Consider the following 13,406-nt stretch of genomic DNA (forward strand, 5'->3'; position numbering starts at 1 on the left):
CCGCCCTCGACCCCGCCCCGACGCCACCGTCGCCCCGCCGCCCTCGACGCCGCCCCGACACCACCGTCGCCCCGCCGCCCCGACACCACCGTCCGTCGCCACGCCGCCCCGAACCAGGGAGCGGAAGCGCGTCCGGCGTGCGAACGAGCGGAGAAGGCAGCCATCCTCGTCCTCAACCTGTCGTCGACATCGTCGATTCCAGCTCTCGCAGCAAGGTATGCGGCTGGTTCGTCCCCTGTCATGGCCAAATTGATTTTTTTTCGGTAAACTAGGCTAGGGTTCGATGGATTATGGAGATTCATGGTGATTCATCAGTGAATAAATTCGTTCCAAGAACAAGATCATGGCCATTTCCTGTGCTAGCTAGAGTCGTTGTCAGCCTGTGCAAGGTTCAGAACAAGTTGTCAGCGTCTTTGTGCTCTATACTTTGTATGAAAATAGCATCGCTAATAGTAATCACCGAGGGATAAAAAATACGAATGATATTATAGTTTTTCTATACTTCAAGTTTCTATTTTGTATATGCTCACCTGCATCTGCTCCGGTATAATGTCTTTGACGTGATAATGCAATTAAAAAGCAATATTGGTTGAGAGAAATTGCTGTACTTGTTAAGACAACTGATTTTCATACAATGGCAGCAGTGCACAAACAGTGTGAGTGGTGTGTACTTATTTCAGAGATGATTGGTGTCGGCTCAGCGGCTGCCATTTAATCAAATCACAATTCGTAGACTACTGATTCCTGAACTCTTTATGGTTTGTTGTTTCAACTCTTGAACTACTGGATCTTGCATCTGTGTTTAGCTAGTAGAGTATAAAATCCAAATTCTTATGACCAGAAGCATGAATGGTTGTTTTAATGTTGCTCTCTGTTAATGTCACTGAATCTGATGCAAATGATAATCTAAGCCCAAAAGAAAATTTTTCTAATTCAGTCAACGTCGAGCTGCTGTTCTCTGCTCATGTGGAACATTGCGTTACATTTTTGCATCTTCAGAAGTGCGGTTGTCCATGGCATGGAGTTTTTGTACTGTCGTTAAGGTTCAGGACAAGCCCGTGACTATCGTGTTTCTAGTAGCTAAAATCTATTTGTTCCTATTGGCATTGGCTTGATTGTTCTAAAACTCAGAACCTGTTGGACAATGACATTATTTGTAACGGCAGCATGAGAGGAGGAAGATTTTGGTTTCTTGTTCTGTATTAATAACTTCCTATAAGCAATGCACCTCTGATGATTTTGTCAAAAGCGTGTCGAGTCGATATTCTCAATATATTATTCTTTATCAGTTTACAAGTTGATTAATTTCCTCTGATTATTCCCAAATTCTTGAATTATTTGTAATGTCTTGCAGAATTATTTGTGCCTTTGTTTTTTCCTAAGTTTAGGATGCACTCTGTTAGGTTTTAGAAAAAGTAGACGAGAGAGATTAAAGGGGTTGTGACCAATGCTCCTCCGTCCTGTAATGTGATACATTTTTTTGATAGTGTGTCGAAATGTCTTGCATTATGGGATGGAGGGAGTATTTGTCAGGTATGTGACATACTTCTCCCATAAATGTCAGGTATGTGACATTATGGGATTAGGGGTTACAAAAAACATCAGTTACAAAAAAGATCAGATTGTAAAATGTTCATTTTGCAGCTAGTGCCCATTTTGAGTAATTGCTTAGAGGGATGATCCTGTGTGAGCTGGTGGAGTGATTTGTTTTCTACATAAAGATCTTTAGTCAGGCTGGTTTTCGTGAAATACACATGAAGCTTCACCAGCTCCTGTGGGTGTGGGATCCATGTGACATGTGACATTGCATCCATGTCCACCTGGGATAATGATTTTGCAGGTACCCCGAGAGGCCCTTGAGTTTGCCGGAATGTCGATTAACTTCTGTTCCGGCAAATTCGGGTACTCCATATGTCCTATTTTCAGCAAAGGTCATGCTGAAATTTTCCGTGAATTTTAGCATGACTTTGCTAAAAATAGGACATATGGGGTACTTGTGACTAATGCATGGGCCGGGGTATCGTAGTAGTTAATTAAGTAGGATCAAGTGCCCCGGCGTACTTGTGACTAATGCATGGCTTTTAGGGTGCCTCGGTGCCGATAAAAACTGAAATGATGAAAGCTTAGGCTTTTAGGGTGCCTCGGCGTCGAAAAACCCTCAATGATAAAAGCTTAGATTTTAGGATGCCTCGGTGTCGACAAACCCTAAATGATGAGACCATGATCTTGTTCGTTGACAATAACCAACTTTTTGACCAAGCTTTGTTTCTATTTAGAGAGAAACATGGCCCACAACGATGAGGCCGGGGGTTCGGGTGGCAAGGCATTCTGGGAGCTGTCCCAGGAGATGGAGGAACAACCTCACTTTTATGAGGCCGCCGCCTTCCCCACCGATCCTGAGACCACTGATGGTGCCGCCGAGGATGACCACACTGATGCCACCATTGATGGTGCCGCCAAGGATGCCACCACTGATGATGGCGGCGCACGCAAAGATGGCGGCCAACCGAAGAGGCAACGGAAGGACCGGCGCCCGACTGTGCTCCGCACCCTCAAGGAGGAAGTTACTGAAGTGGACTCCAACAGGAATCCAACGACGCCCGAACGAATAGTCAAGGGGTACTCGCTTCAGCTCGGGTGAATTGTCCGGAGCACCGTCTCGATCAACACCGAGAACCTGAGGCATCCTGACAGAGGGAATTTGCGCAACCTCCTCTTCACGAAGCTGCACGAACGATACAAGTTCCCCGCTGAATTTGCAAACATAAGCCTCAAAGGGAATAAAGTGAACAATGCTGCCCTCACGAAGATGAGCAAGGCCTTGTCTACTTGGAAAAGCAATGTGAAAAGAATGATCGAGAAAGGTGAGAGTTATCAGAAGATCAAGGAGAAAAATCCTTCGATCACCGAAGATGACTACAACGACTTCAAGATCAATTGCTCGAGCACCGCAAACTCCCAATCAAGTGAGTGGGGGAAACAAATGCGGGATCTGAACATAGGGGAACACACACTCGGTCCCGACGGTTACAGAGTGGCGGAGCCTATATGGGACAAGGAGGAGGCGGACCGTGCCGAGCAAGGCCTACCGCCCCTCTTCGATAAAGACGGTGACAAGCAGACCAGGAACTTTGTCAGGGCCCGGTACAAGAAGGACCCGAAAACAAAGGAGCTTACCACGGATCCGAAGACCAGGCAGCTTGAGCTTGTTCTGGTAAGGAATACACCCCCGCGTAATTAGCTCCATATGGTTGCATTTTAATTAATGAAGCCAAATTTCTAAATGGTTCACATTCCTTCCGCAGGCGACTGAAAGCAGTAGCGCGGGGTCGACTAAGAGCAACCCTTGGGACACCACTCTAAATAGGTGGTTGAATGTAATGAAGAACAAGGATAAGCTCAGTAAGCCGACGTCAGCTGGTCGTGTGGCCGGCAAAGGCTTGTCGACAAAATGGGGGTCATACTATACCGCTGTTGTGCGGAAGGAGAAAAAGACCAGCTTGGAAAGCCAGACGCGAGAGGTTCAAGAACTCAAGGCACAGGTGGCGCGGATTCCAGAGATTGTCCAAGAGCAAGTGGAACAACGACTCGGAGCGACGATCACCGCCATTGTGCCTACCTTGATCTCGGGGTTGAGTGCGTGGATTGCGGGCGGCCAACAGGGGCCGCCCCCGATTCCTAGCTTCACGGCTAGCAACTCGCATAATGCGATGGTGGGGCCATTGGTGCCTCCGGCGGAGGCGGCATTGGTGTCTCCGACACCGGCACAGGAGCTTAATGCACCCGGGTGTACGCCGGCCGGCACCTCTGCAGCAAGCGGCCCCTCCGTCAACTGCACGCCCACTGTTGGCGGTGCCTCTACATTAGCCGAGCTCGACGCCATCATCATGGTAACTAATTAAGCCTCTCTCGACCAAGGACTTCACCTCCTTGCCTTTGACTGGGCATCCCTGACGCCCTACATGTTTTCGTAGGGCGTCGCCGATGTTCCGTCCACTCTCCTCCACTTCGTGAACAACGAGTTGGTCGATGTCGCCAAGGGAAAAATAGTTCAACCGGGCAACCCCTTGTTCCACGGTACCCAGATGCCACCCAACTTGTTTAGGGTTCAACTGGTTCGGGTGCTGCCAGGCTGCGACGAGTTGTTACCTCCGATTCGACCCGTCGGGGCCGACGATGATGACATGATGACCCTCAGCGCATGCTTGAGCTGGCCCCTGCTTTGGCCGAAGAGCCAGATTCGTTTGGGGGCGGGGGACACCACCCCAAAGACAACACCGCCAGTCGTGCCGGCGCCAAGTCGGCCCCATGGCAAGACCGCCGCAACGGTGCCGGACATCCCTATGCCACTGAATCCAAACATGCATATGGCACAGGATCAGAACGACGACGACGACGACGATGATACATTTGGCAACGTCGATCAGTACTTTGCCGATCATGGGTACGATGGCGACTTCATGGGGCCTCCTTCTCAAGAACCAAACCCAACAAAAGACGTGTGCGATCTAGCTCGTACCGCGGAGAAGCCAAGTTGCAACAGGCGCCGTCTGGCGTTCAGCTCTCAGGAGACGCCTCCAGCTGCCGACTTCACCGAGCCTCAGATAGGCGAGGTGTGAAATATTATCAGCCCCAACACACTCAAGAAGGCGGTCTGTGAGCAAAACTCGGTCCCATTACAGGAGAAGAAGAAGGCACACAAAAGAAAGACTAAGAAGGGTGCGAGCCAGCCGGCACAGAGTACGATCCGTGCTCAGGATGGGCCACCTTCACCGCAGGATATCCCGAGGAGGGTGCATGTGGCGGGTAGGGCGATACTACCGACAAATATGCTCAATGCTGCAACCTGTGCTATGTGGAGTCTGCATGACAGTGTTCTTTCTTTGGAGAAGCGGCGTCTCAGGGAGAAGGATGTGGTATACCCAGTTTCCGCGGCCAAGGTGCCAGAGGGCAAGGGCTTTGTGGATAACTCCATCGGGCGTACGATCGTCCTGTGTTTTGATGACATCCACGCTATGTTGAACCTTCATCCGCTGCACTACACCTTCGTTCGGCTATTTTTGCTGAGTATGGAGATGCGGATCATTCGCGACAAGACCCCAGACATCGTGATAGTCGACCCCTTCTACATGCGTGTCAAGATCTTGGGCAGGGCTGGGGACCGGCAAGTCGCGAGTTCTTACCTCGAAGGCGTCATTCTGGCAAACCAAGATAAGGATAACTTCCTCGTGCCTTATTTTCCCGAGAAAGTCCTCCCCTCAACCGGCCCGTAACATATGAATTCTTACATTTCGATCGTTTTTCTTTTAACATTCCGTGTTTTCTGCAGTGACACACGTTGCATGCTCATCCTCCTAAGCCCCAAATATTCCATGGCCACGTATTTCGACCCGGACCGTCAGTCGAACGTAGACTACACAAATGTCAAGAAGGTTCTTGATGATGTTCTCCCCGGCTACGCCAAATCTGGAGGCACCTTCACCAGGCCTATTCGTAAGTACGGCAAGCACGTGTTCTCCCACAATATGACGTTCTACTGCGTCAAGCAGCCGCCTGGCGGTCAGAAGGGTGCCTACTACGCCATCCATCACATGCGGGCGATCGTACGGGACCATCATCAACTTCTGCTACCGAGTAAACTCAAAGATTGGGCAAAGAGCGTGTCGGCAATCCAGGACGCGGACCTCCGACAAGAATTCTTTCACATCCAGTCGGAGTTTGCGGAAATCATCCATCAAGATGTCCTTCGTACCTCAGGGCAGTTCTACCTCAACAATCAACCGTCCAACAGTGACATCGACACAATGCTACAAATGCAGGCTGACAACGACCGTTATTTCATGACTCCCACGATAGACAGCGGCTTCATCCACGCTCCGGTCCCTTGAGTCGAGTCGAAAGCAGTGATGCTGTGTCTAGTTCTGAAACATCGATTGGCTCATGTTGTAGTTAAACTTTAATGAACTTGTAGTATGTCTCTTTGGTTTCGAGAGTTGTTCAACTTAGATGTAATCGATGCTATTAATGTCTTGCTTTTCTCTTTCGATCGTTCTGTTGCATACTTATATATTGCTTATGTATTGTCTGTGAATTGGTACTAACGTTTCGTTTGGCTAGTGCATAGCGATGCCGACGTATGTCGTGTACAAGGGTAAGGTTCCCGGAGTCTACGATGACTGGGAGGAGTGTCGGAGACAGGTTCACCGATTCAGCGGTAACAGTTACAAAGGGTACACCACTAGGGTCGAGGCCGAATCTAGATACACCCGCTATCTAGCGGGAGAGGGGAGGGAGCGTTGGAGGAACCGGATGAAGACGAGTTTCATCGTGATGATGCTCATCGTGATGACCGCAGCTCTCTTCTATGTGATGGTAGTTTAGATGATCGATATCGACTTGTAATGTGAAGACAAACTCGCTACTCGCGGTCTCAAGACTTGTAATATAATGTTCTATCTTTGTTCGGTCTTTTCAATTCGGAGACTAATATGATGAATTGTATTCGGAGACTAATATGATGAATTGTATTCAAAGACTAATCTTCTATTGTATTCGATGAATCTGTTGTTGATGTGTGCTGTCTATATTTTGTCAAATTATACATTTTGTAACCTGTGCAAAAAACAGAAAATAAAAAATAAAAAAACCCTAATATTCATACTAATGGCGCATCACATGACAGTGCGCATTAGTATGACAAAGCATACTAATGGCGCATCACTGGGCAGTGCGCCATTAGTATGCCGCGGTTACTAATGGCGCATCTCGTGGTCGTGCGCCATTAGTATGCCAAAGCACCTGGGTATACATGGCCCCTGGGAGGCATACTAATGGCGCACCGTAGCCTATACTAATGGCGCACCGGTGGTGCGCCATTAGTATACCAGATACTAATGGCGCACCACTGGTGCGCCATTAGTAAAAATTACTAATGGCGTGCTAGTAATGGCGCACCAGTGATGCGCCATTAATGGCCAAATTAGGTGCGCCATTAGTAGCGGTTTTTCTAGTAGTGCTACTACGACACGTGCGCGCCTCTACTACGACATGTGCACGCCTCTACTACGACACGTGCGCGCCTCTACATCCACCAGTATGTACGTACACGTTTGCGACAAGAATGAGAACGCTACGTACGCTTCAACCAGGTGGGTCCCGACTGTCAGGCAATTCCTTGCATGCGAAGATGTAGCTGGTGGGTCCCAGCAGTCAGGGTGGCGAATCATTTTTTTTGGCCGGACGCACTTCCTTGCATGCAAAGGTGTAGCTAGTGGGTCCCGGCAGTCAGCTGGCGAATCGTTTTGTTGTTTTTTTTGCCCGGATGCACTTCCTTGCGTGCGAAGGTGTAGCTGGTAGGTCCCATCAGTCAGGGGGGAAACATTTTTTTCGTGAAATACGGTGGCCCGTCCGGTGGGTCCCCGTTGTCAGGTGGAGGAATAATTATTTTGCGCGTAATAAGGAGGCACTTCCTTGCGGCTGCCGTGGACCCAGCTGTCAGCCTCTCCATGTACAGTACTCTTCCGATGGAAGTCGGTCGTTGACCACATTGACCACGCCGCGCCGAGAGCACTAGGGCGATGGACGACGGCGAGGCCTAGGAAGGGGACGACACGGAGCCGGGGAATACGTGGCAGTGGATGCCCACGCGGAGAGGAGTACGACTGTACGAGGGTTTACTGGTTCGTCTGCCGTCGTTGGAGAATAACAGCAGGTGTGGGTCAGTAGAGGGATGGCTAGGACAATAATGGGAGTACGATGGGGGCGGTGAGGCCTGCGCGGCAGCACAGCCGGCCGCGGGGAGGAGGGAGCAGGTAGTCCCGCCGGCGCTTGTTTGAGCGGCTGGAGCAGGAAGAGCAGAGATTGAAGAAGCACGATGGTCGTTGGATGGACATCCAACAGTCACTGTTTGTGCGTCAACCTTCTTTTTAGGAAAGCCTCAAATCTGTGGAAAACAGCATACAACCCATCTGCCATTATTTCTAATAATTTACAGCCCATTTGCTAATTCTTATGGTTTTTTTGGATCCCATATTCTTTTTGTTAGCATTACAGCCCATATTGTGGCCACGGTTAAAAAGTTATACGAAATTTTACATGTTTCGGTGCGGTCCGAACTGTTTTTCATCTCGGAATTTTGACTCACATTCAAACTGATTTTAAAAATAAATGTATATCAATATAAAATCCAACAAATTCTCCACGCTTAAAAATTGATGTAATTTAAAATCTCGAAATGAAAAAAAAGATATTTGAAACTAATTGCCGGTTTGATGTGTTTTAAAAATGTACAGCCCATTTCTCATTACTGATGGGCCATTTTCTCGGCCAGCCGAATGAAAGCTTTCCTCGTCTTGAAAGATTTGCAGCCCAACAGGCTTGACAAAGCGACTTACTTGGCAGATCACAAAAAAATTGGGCTGTGGCTGTGGACCCAGCTATCAGCCTCTCCATGTACAGTACTCTTTCGATGGAATGTCGTTGACCACATTGACCACGCCGCGCCGAGAGCACCAAGGCGGTGGACAACACCGCGGCCTAGGAAGGGGATGACGCGGAGCCGGGGAAGACGCGGTAGTGGATGCCCACGCGGAGAGGAGTACGACTGTACGAGGGTTTACTGGTTCGTCTGCCGTTGCCGGAGAATAACAGCAGGTGTGGGTCAGTAGAGGGATGGCTAGGCCAGCGATGGGAGTACGGTGGGGCGGTGAGGCCTGCGCGGCAGCACAGCCAGCCGCGGGGAGGAGGGAGCAGGCAGTCCCACCGGCGCTTGTTTGAGCCGCTGGAGCATGAAGAGCAAAGATTGAGGAAGCACAACAGCTGTTGGATGGACATCCAACAGTCACTGCTCTCGTGTGTTGACTAAGTTGACAGGGTGTTGCGTGTGCGTCAACCTTTTTTTATGGAGGCATACGCGTCAACCTGTAGTAGGCGCACAAGTCAGCCTCAAATCTGTGGAAAACAGCAGACAACCCATCTGCCATTATTTGTAATAATGTACAGCCCATTTGCTAATTCTTAAGAATTTTTTTGGAGCCCATCTTCTTTTTGTTAGCATTACACCCCATATTGTGGCCACGGTTAAAAAGTATATGAAATTTTGCATATTTTGGTGCGGTCAACTGTTTTTAATCCAAAAATATCGATTCACATTCAAACTATTTTGAAAACAATTTTATATAAATATAAAATCCAAATAATTGTCCACGCATAAAAATCAATGGAATTTAAAATCTTGTAATGAAAAAAATTGAAACTAATTCCCGGTTTGATATGTTTTAAAAATGTATAGCCCATTTCTGGGCAAACCGAATGAAACTCTCCTCGTCTTGAAAGATTTGCAGCCCAGCAGGGCCGATAAAGCAAGTAGGCCTAGTTTGGGTATTTCTTTAAAAAAATAGAACTGGGCTAGCCATTTTCAGCAAGAAAAAAACACAACTGGGCTCATGATGTGGTAAACATCAATAACACCCTGGCTAGACGGGCCACGACCCCTGCACAGCCCCGTTGTTACCCTGATCCGTCGCTAAAACTAGTATAAATAACAACTGCTTGTTCCTCAAAAAAAGAAAAACTGCACGACCTGCTGGGTCCCTGGTGTCAGCCGCTCGTAGTGTAATTCTCTCGTTTATTGACTACGTTGACAATGGCGTGAGCCCCAGATGTCCAACCATTAGGAGGAACCATATTTTTGGGCTTGTAATACAGAGGCACTTGCTTGCGTACTGCCATGACGCTGGTGGGTCCCTGCTGTCATCCTCTCCATGTACAGTCATCTCCTTGTTCGTCTCGGTTGTTGACGACGTTGACAACGCAAGAGGGCGGCGCACCGCGCACGGCAAGCGAACCAAGGCCGCAAGGTGGAGGATGACAGCGAGGTCTCGGACGGAACGAATAGGAGTCGTGGAAGATGCACCAGTCCAGTCGCAGGCAGAGGGGAGTATGAGGGTTGACTGGTTCAGGTGCGGGTGCGTGTTGGGGCTGACGTCGTCGGAGAATAACAGGACGTGTGGGGGAATAGAGGGAGGGACTGGCCAACGTTGGAGGGTACATACGGTAGGGCGGCGGAGGCGCAACCAGCCATGGGATGGGGAGCAGGCGGAGCTGACAGGGTGGTTCGGTTTGGGCGGCTCGAGGAAGAAGACAAGAGATAGAAGATACACGATAGATGTTGGATTTCAATCCAACGGCTGGTAGGCAGAATAGTTTGTTGACTGGCTAGGCTATTTCCTCGCGGGTCCCAAATGTAAGAATCCAAATCTGTCACGGTCATGCAGCCTTTCCTATGAAAATTTACAACCCATTTGATGTGCTAGTTCGAAATAAGTTTGTGAGTGCTGGTGGGGGCTAATCACTTGGCTTTTGTAATGCACAGTGAGCTCAAGCAGACGGCGAGAGTGATATTATGTCCCTTGGTTGGGATTTGTTACAATATTTCACTCTAAATTAAATGAATGGCAAGCCATGCCTTGTTTCAAAGAAAATATGACAGTCACAGCCGAGTTGAAAAGGGCAGGAACATCTAACTCCAGCTTAGAAACTGTACAAAAGCACGAGGGTTAATTGTTCATCACGTTTACAAAAAAACCCAGGTTGAAAAGGGCAACAACATCTAACTCCAGCACTGTTTCGGCAGTCACAGTCAAATGGATCGGTCTGGTCCATAGAATGAACATCCTGGGTCATAAAATTTACTGGATTATGACCACAATATGTTGTAAATAGAAGCCCGGCACGTTCAGATGCTCTTTTGCCCACCTGAAACTCCTTTTTTTGCTCTTTGACATACCCATCCATCAAAACCATGCTGCTGATAAACTTAAGCATGATGGACAATAGTAACCCCGCATTTAGTAGGAAGAATGTGACAAATATAGTGTTTGCACGGTTGGCTACATATCGTTCTAGCGTTATTGTCTTCAATCGAATCTCATGAGAAGTGAGAAAATCCCGATGCTTACGAATCCACCGATTGGTTATAACTTTCTTACCCTGTCCTGTTGCCTAAATAGACATGAAGATTGAAAACAGTTAAGGTCTAAAAAAAGAGTGTCGAAAGAGCAACAACCGAACGGTTAATTCTAGTACACTATATGCGGGCTTCCATTGTGCGTGTGAAATTATCACCTTTATATGCAACTTCTCCAGACATGGAAAGCATTGCAGCAAGCCAATAATCTTGTTCAGATCAAAACTAATCATTTGGATATATAAGATCTTGACAAAATCCAGCACCGTTGATAGGCCATCCATGGAGAAACTCTTCATTGAGCATAGAACATAATATTAGTACAAAATGTGTACTCCAAGATGATATATAACTTATGGGCAGAAATTTAAAATGCAGCTTATGGTTACAAGTGTAGATGATAATATAAAGTACCTGAAGAACTATGGAGCCAAACACCATATTGAAATGAGCACAGAGATCATGTATTACACCCAAGGTCTCTAGTTTAGGCGCAGAGAGGACGGTTATTTGAAACAGCGAATAACTAGAATCAAGGATCAACCTTTGAAGTGAAGGGGCATCTTGGATGATGAGCTGCCTTCCGTCAAAAGAAATTCCAATTCTTACAAGGTTAGGCGACTTTATTTGGAGACAACCGATTCTAACTGTGAAAACAATCACCAAGCACTCCAGGGCAGGGCAACTGGAGTGGATGATGCTGTGCAATGAGGCCTCCAATATACGAACCCGCACAAGTGAAAGTTTCTTGAGAAATGGGAGTCAAAGGTTTAGTACCAGATTGTCTGGTAGGTAGCACAACGCAAAGGTGGCGGTGTGGAGAGAGGAGGAAAACCACGAGATGGACATTGGTGCTAAGGGAACAAGTTCATGGCGTTCGGTATGTGGTATGTGATATCCGGGGGAATAGTAGAACTCAAGCAGCTGTAGTTCTGTGAATTCAGGGGATTTCAGCCAGGCGTCCACCATGGAGGGCATGGTATGCTTGCTCAGGTAGCATGAATGGATGCAGAGGCTTTGAACGGAGCCCTGGTGGGAGGAGCTGATGGCTCTGGGGATTTCAAAATCATTGAAGAGAGATAGCTAACGACAGTCGAGATTAAGGTGCACGACGCGCCATAGAGGGCGCCACCGAATTGAGAGGACTTGGGTGCGGCAGCAATCCTTGGTGGGGAGAAGCAAGATGATCTCCCCAAGGACGGCGTCCGGGAGATTGCTGATGCGGTCCACCCGAGATTCTACGGGTTCCTGGGATTCGGTGGGGGCGGGGTCGCTGCTTCTCCCCGCGCTGCCGGGTGCGGGATCTACAACAGGCGTCTCCGCTGGCGGGAGCCTCATCTTCTTGGCGCTGGGGTCAGCCGACTCCATTTTCCTCGAGGGCGTCGCGTCGCGCTCACGGATTTGAACAGAGTAACGAATGACGAGCCTAGTTGTAGTGCGAGTGAAGAAGAAGGGGAGCTGAGGTTTTTTCTGTAGTAGTGAGGAAGATGGGGAGCTGGGGTTTTCTGTAGGAGTGAGGTGAGGAATTTGGGGGTACGAGTGGAGCGAGCTGACGTGAGGTGGGTGGGAGCGAGGAGGAAGAAGAGCACCCAGGTTTTTTTGGGGGGCGGTGTGCTGGGTGTGGGTAGCGCCTCTCATTAAGTAAATATAGGGCTTTTGAATTGATTTTACTATTACTAGTGTGGATGGGCTGTTTTGTCTTGGGCCCAGAGAAACAATTACTACCAGTACAGTGGAGACACTCTATAGCTACCCAGAAAAGCAATTACTACTAGTATAGTGGAGACACTCTACCGCTTCTGGCTCCTCCTAGGTCATTGAAACGTCTCCCTCTACTGAATGCCGTTATACTTTTGTTCACCGACATGCGGGCCATGTAGCGCGCGAGCCCAAACGCCATCCACCAAATTAGAAGGCAGTATGCAGGCGGAGAGTAACCCCGGTCGTAGCGCGGCAGTAACGAGCCGTCGTATCACAAAACCCCACCCCCCGCAGTCTAAGTTTGACGGACGAAGCAACCATCATTTCCCTGTTTGCTGAATCCCCTTCTCCCTCACCGTCTTCAAGAAAGGTAACGCTCGCATCTACCACTGTTCTTCTCTCCCGATGAAGGGAAGGTAAGTGGATTTGTGATGTTGGTATATTATCGTTCAGAGAAAAAAGAAGAACTTTTGCCAAGCAGTAACCGATCCTCACTCTCTTTTTTGTTTCATTTTCATTGTGATTGTGTTTTCCTTTCAGTGGTCTCCTAGTATTCGTCAGTTTCATGATGGACCAAGGAGAACCAGGCAAAGATCTGCCAATATTGGAGCAGACATGAGAGGCTGATCCCCATGAGACTGAGAGCTCCAAGAAAATGGAGGCAGCCACCGAGCCGACCCCAGATACGCTCATGGCCACTACTGAGATGGTCAACACCCCGTTTGAGGTTACAGCCCCC

Source organism: Triticum dicoccoides, chromosome 6B (genome assembly GCF_002162155.2).
Source record: "Triticum dicoccoides isolate Atlit2015 ecotype Zavitan chromosome 6B, WEW_v2.0, whole genome shotgun sequence".
NCBI lineage: Eukaryota > Viridiplantae > Streptophyta > Magnoliopsida > Poales > Poaceae > Triticum > Triticum dicoccoides.